Genomic DNA, 6,000 nt, shown 5'->3' on the forward strand with positions numbered 1-6,000 from the left:
CTGGGCATAACCCTTGTCTGGATGCTGCCTGGAGTACTTCACCAAGCCCAGGCTAACTGGTCCAGACTGAGACTACATCACCTCCTAAAGCACAAAAAAGGCCCAACAGGGATCCCTGGGTGGCGCAGCGGTTTAGCGCCTGCCTTTGGCCCAGGGCGCGATCCTGGAGACCCGGGATCGAATCCCACGTCGGGCTCCCAATGCACGGAGCCTGCTTCTCCCTCTGCCTGTGTCTCTGCCTCTCTCTCTCTCTCTGTGTGACTATCATAAATAAATAAAATTAAAAAAAAAAAAAAAAGGCCCAACAAATCTGTCTCCAGGAAAAGACTTTGCTCATACAAGACAACTTTTTGAAATGACCTAAATCAATAATCTTTTTTTTTTTTTTTAAGATTTTATTTATTTATTCATGAGAGACAGAGAGAGAGAGACAGAGACACAGGCAGAGGGAGAAGCAGGCTCCATGCAGGGAGCCCGATGCGGGACTTGATCCCAGGTCTCCAGGATCATGCCCTGGGCTGGAGGTGGCACTAAACCACTGAGCCACCCCGGGATGCCCATCAATAATCTTTAATACTGCTTTTGCATGTGGGTGGGAAGAGATGGTGGGGGAGAAGGGAGGATGGGAAGACATGAGGGGTAGAGGAAAGGAGGATGGGAGTCACAGATCCCTTTGAGAAGCATAAAAGAATGGAGTCACTTCCCATAAAACTTCACACAAAAATTTCATATACTATTTTGGGGAGTTCACAGAACAGCTCCATAAGGGTCCATGAATCTCAGGATAAAAAGCCTCAACCTGAACAGGTAGAAACTAAAGTAAGGCTAAGGTTACCACAGTAGTTAGAACTCCTTTTAACTTGAAGCCTGACCTTTTATATGCAAACAATCTTACAACTAAAAAGTATTTAGATTCCAGGGGTGCCTGGGTGGCTCAGTTGGTTGAGTGACCAACTTTTGATTCCAGCTCAGGGTATGATTTCAGGGTTCTGAGATGGAGATGCTTGGGCTCCTTGCTCAGCAGGACGCCTACTTGTGATTCTCTCCCTCTCAGGCCTCAAGCCCCCCCATGCGTATATAGGCGCTCCCTTGCTCTCTCTTAAATAAATAACTCTTAAAAAAAAAAAAAGTATAGATATTCCAAAAACAAAATACCTTGGTCACATAATGTACAAGAAATTTCAAAATATATTTAAAATTAAAATATATATATATTTAAAATTTACTGATAAAATAATATATTTGATCCATAAAATTAGATTAATGAATACTCCCTATAACAATCTTTAATTAATAAAGGAGAAAAATAAAACTTTCCCTTTACTTACTTAGAAAATTCAAACCCAACTTACATTTCATGTCCTAAAGTTATCTTAAAATTCTGCTTCCTAGTCTTTCTGAAATTTTCAAATACTGTCTTAGTACCTAACTTCTTCTGAAACAGCTAGTGGATAAAAGCATCATAGAAATCTATTGAAAAAAAAAAAAGAAATCTATTGAAATATCAGGTTTTCTCCCCTGCTAAAAAATTTTAAGTCCTCCATGATGACTATAAAGGAAAAAGGTTCATCAACTTAAAAAATGATTTCTCAAAATAGGAACTATTAATGTCATATACATTATCAAAGATTCTAAAGGTCTCAATGATGGCAAACAGACAAAAAGAATAAGCGTAGGAGGACGTAAAGAATCACTATTACAAACTCTAAAAATCAAAGCATATAGGTACTACAAGCAAAAAGAAAACATTTTTCTCTGGATTTTATGCAAATAATTTAGTTCAGAAATGGGAACAGGGATGGATATTTTAAAATAACTCCATTTTACTACCTTCAGGACTTTTATGGAAGTAACAGAATTTCTCAAGAGGGTATCAACGCCTCCACAAAATGAACTAAAGAAAAGAACATTTTGGCAAGGAAAAAGTGACTGCATTCTCCCTCTGCATTTCATGTTTATTAGTACCAGGCTAGGCTGAACTCTTAAGTGCCCTAACAAGGACCTCTCCTACACTGTGGAGACAAGGGGGGTTAGGGGTGCCCTTACTGTATTCTAATTTGCCTCTTCAGTGACAAATTCTGGAAATGAAGAAGTAAAAATAGACAAATGTGTAGAACAACTTATGTTAGTTAACTTAGCCCCATACCACTAAAACATGACTGCATACTCCAGTTTTTTTAAAGAAATCTTTGGAAGGTTGTTGGTGAAAGAATATATGTCCTTTAAATCCAGATGATCTAGGTTCAAATTCTGACTCCAACTTTTACTAGCTTGATGTCCTTAAATAAACTACTTCACCTCTCTGAGCTTCGATCCAATCTCATAAGAATGACCATGAAAATGGGATACTTTTTTTTCATCCCTGCAGCCCCAGGGCCCAGCTGAGTGCTGGACACACACCAGGTATTCATTCAGTGCTAGTTCTTTTTGCTTATCTCACAAGCATGTCACATTCTACTGAAGGAAAAAAAAAAAAACCAGACCTGTTCTCTAGGAAACAGATATCTAAGCCCTAGCTATTATTTTATGTATTTCAAAGAGTTTTCAATATAATAACCTGGAACAGGAGAATGCAGGCAGTCCCATGGAATTCACTGCAGCTTTTCACCTGAATTAAACTAAAGCTTTGTAGGAATAATGGAAGTATAAAGTGAACCACCAAATCTTTATTAAAAATAAAACTACTTCTGGGATCCCTGGGTGGCGCAGCGGTTTGGCGCCTGCCTTTGGCCCAGGGCGCGATCCTGGAGACCCGGGATCGAATCCCACATCGCGCTCCCGGTGCATGGAGCCTGCTTCTCCCTCTGCCTGTGTCTCTGCCTCTCTCTCTCTCTCTGTGACTATCATGAATAAATAAATAAAAATCTTTAAAAAAAAAAAAATAAATAAAAAAAATAAAACTACTTCTAACCTTGCTGTACTGGGTGGGGGACAAAGGGGATGGACTAGAGTAAGAACACAGTCTCCTCAGCTGATTTAGATACAGTCATTGTCACAATATTTTTGCAAGAGAATCCTTGAATCCCCAAACCTGTTCAGAAGGATTCAGAATATGTTTGACTCCTTTTGGCCACTACCAAGACAAAAAAGTCTTTCCGTGAAAATGGAAAAACATAGGCCCCTTACAGTGAGAATCAAGCCTGAAAGTATGGAGCCCTTTTTCCTCACGGTTTAACACAGGAAGACATAACCACAACCTCTACTTGGGGCAAAGCCGTGCTTCCAAGAAAACCAAAAGACTTGTTTCAAACTTCTATAAATCAAAGAGATCTCTAAGACACAGTGGCCCAAGGTCTCTTGTTTCTGGTAAGTTTTCTGTAACATAATGGCAAAAATCACCAACGATATCTGGTTTCTATAGAGGTATGATTCTGCTTGAGATCTTCTTTGGTATTTTGAAACAGTTATAAGAAAAGTAAACCAATAAATATAAGAAACTAACTGCCAAAGGATCTTCCAGAAATACAGTGTTACTTGTGGCTCTCCCATTTCACTCCAAACTGGTCTTTCAACTTCTTGTGTGGTTGGCACGAATATAGTGATGAGTTCAGGGAACTTCTAACTATATCAATAAATTATAAAATAATTTTAATGATAGGGAATATTAAAAGTTGTGGCAAAAGACATCACACTGAATGACTGCATGCTGTAACAACAGAAAAGCTAAATGTAAAAAGCAAAGAAATAACTGCAGTGTAAAAGATGTGACTCCAGGCAGACTGTAATATCACTAAGAGACATAATTAATTTCACAACACATCTAGAATTATTTCGCCCATGGCCAGACTACAGCAAAAGAACAGTATCCTAGTCTGGTTACTATAAAGGAGATCCCAAAGTTAGCAAAAAGGGGGGGAAAAATGTAAAGGTTAGTTCTTAGTAGTAGTCGGTGAATGAAGATAAAAGTCTAAATAATCCATCTCAATTCATCTAAGAGATCTGTCCTGGGACAGAAAGAAGTCCAAAATTAATCATTTACCACTCCCCATTTTCCCAGGCCTTTGGTTACAGTCACGCATTGCTTATATGAAACCACCTGTTCTGGTTGGCATAAACCATGTTACTTGAAGATTCATGTCTAATCGTTTTTTCATACATAGACCTCAAACCTTCTTTGTACCGCCAGAGAGCCACGAAGTTCACAGAAACTATTCGCCTGAGGTTGCCAATCTTATCTGCCAATTTGGCGGATCCACAAACTACTGTATAGTGCACAGTGGCTACAGACCTCCAGTAGGAAAGGCAGCTCACAATCACCCTTGGGAACACAGTACTGGGGTCCCTACCAGCACTTTTGTAAAGTACCACAAGCCTATCCTCATCAAATTATGTCAAAACTTGGGGATTAACAGGACTGCATTCCGATAGGCCATCTGAGAAACAGTAACTTGAATCTCAGACACTACTGCAGACGCTCTTAAAAATCATAAAAATATTAATATGTGTATCTTCTCTGTTCGTGGATCTGTGACACCAGAAACGAGCAGGTTTGGGAGGGTTGGGGAATAAGGTATATACGACAGCTCCAGAGATGCCCGGAGAAGCCAAGGATTCACTAGAAACCTTGGCCAGATTACTAGTGGTCCATAAAACCCTAATTTGGAGAACACGGGCCTACAAGTCGAAAATTGAATTATATTGCCTTATTAGATCCCACACTACCGGAAACACACACACACACACACACACACACACACAACCACATCACATCAGTCCTAACTGGAACTAGGAAGACTTTATGTACACAAATATGAGTGCTTGCTTATGTATTTTTAATTGGATCAAATAAAAACTGAAGCTGCAAACAAACTCAAATTTCAATCATCTCACGAGCGAGGGGGATTTCCTAAGAGCGTCGTTTTAAAGACCGAGTAGCTGCCAACCCCTCTGCACATCTGAGAAGAACGTCCCCGGAAATTTGGGAGTAAAAGACTCCGTTACTTCTCAACGGGGAAGGAAATAAATACCCTAGAGGGGACAGAGGATTCCTTCTTTTTTTTTTTTTCTTTCTTTTTTTTTTTTTTTTTTAGAATTAAAAAAAAAAAAAGAAAGAAAGAAAGAAAGAAAGAAAGCCCAAGCATGCAATGTTAATAAATGCACAAAACTTGGCTGCGGGGTTGCTGGACACCCCGTAGGGCTCCGAGTCTCGGGGCGAGTGCGCGCTAGTGCGTAAGAAGGGGGCGGAGGGGGAGCGCGCTGCGAGGACGCGCCGGGGCCCCGGCCCCCGCCCCCGCCCCCGCCCCCGCCCGGAGCAGCGGCCTGGCACCAGCCCACCCCCCCACCCCCTCCACCCCTGCAAACAGACGCAGGACGCCGAGGGAGCAACTTCTCCGCGGGGGCGGCGGCGCAGCAGCGGTCGCCCCCGCCGCGCCCCCGGGGGTCCCCCTCGGCCCGCCCCGGGGGGGCGGGGGCGGGGAGGGGCGGGGAGGGGGAGGGGGAGGCCCTCCGCACGCCCCGCCCCTGCCCGCCGGGCCCCGGGCCGGGGGCTGCCCGGACCCCCGCCCCTCCGCGCGGCCCGCAGCGGCGCACTCCCAAGGACGGCCTCCCGGCCCGAGCGCGGCCTGAGCGCGAGCGGGCTCGGGGCGCGGCGGAGGCCGGCTGCTCGTCCCAGGCCTCAGGCCGCCGCCTGCCCTCCGCCAGGCCGCCCGCCGCCGGCCCCGCTCGGACCCCGGCCGGGCCTCGGCGCCGCCGCAGCCGCCCCGCATCCCGGCTCCATTCATAGGGGCACCCCGGCCCGGGCCGGCGGGGCGGGGCCGCGGGCCCGCGGGCGAGGCCGGCCAGCGGAGGCCGGGGAGGAAAATAAAAAGTTAAGAGAAGAACTTACCTAAAATGGCTCCTGCAGCAGCCAAAATACAAACAGCTATTATTTGGTGAAGTTTAGCTCAGACACCCTGCAAGGACACCCTAACCCAGCTCGGGCCCGCCTCCCCTGCCGCGCCATTGGGCTTCGCCAGCCCAAAACACACGCTCATTGGCCACCCCGGCCGCCGCTCAGGCGGA

General features: G+C 44.9%; 1 protein-coding gene across 6 annotated transcripts in view; it reads right to left on the reverse strand.

The window, feature by feature from the left end:
* Window positions 1-6,000, reverse strand: part of CHD6 (chromodomain helicase DNA binding protein 6) — a 203,653-nt gene extending 197,653 nt beyond the window's left edge. For 3 of the 6 annotated variants that reach the window (XM_025470093.3, XM_035705855.2, XM_049100162.1), the window contains exon 1: window positions 5,825-6,000. The gene's annotated coding sequence lies outside the window, so the exon portion shown is untranslated. The remainder of the gene's footprint in view (window positions 1-5,824) is intronic. The other 3 variants (XM_025470092.3, XM_049100161.1, XM_035705853.2) reach the window with 2 other exon arrangements.

This window comes from Canis lupus, chromosome 24 (assembly GCF_003254725.2).
Source record: "Canis lupus dingo isolate Sandy chromosome 24, ASM325472v2, whole genome shotgun sequence".
Lineage (NCBI taxonomy): Eukaryota > Metazoa > Chordata > Mammalia > Carnivora > Canidae > Canis > Canis lupus.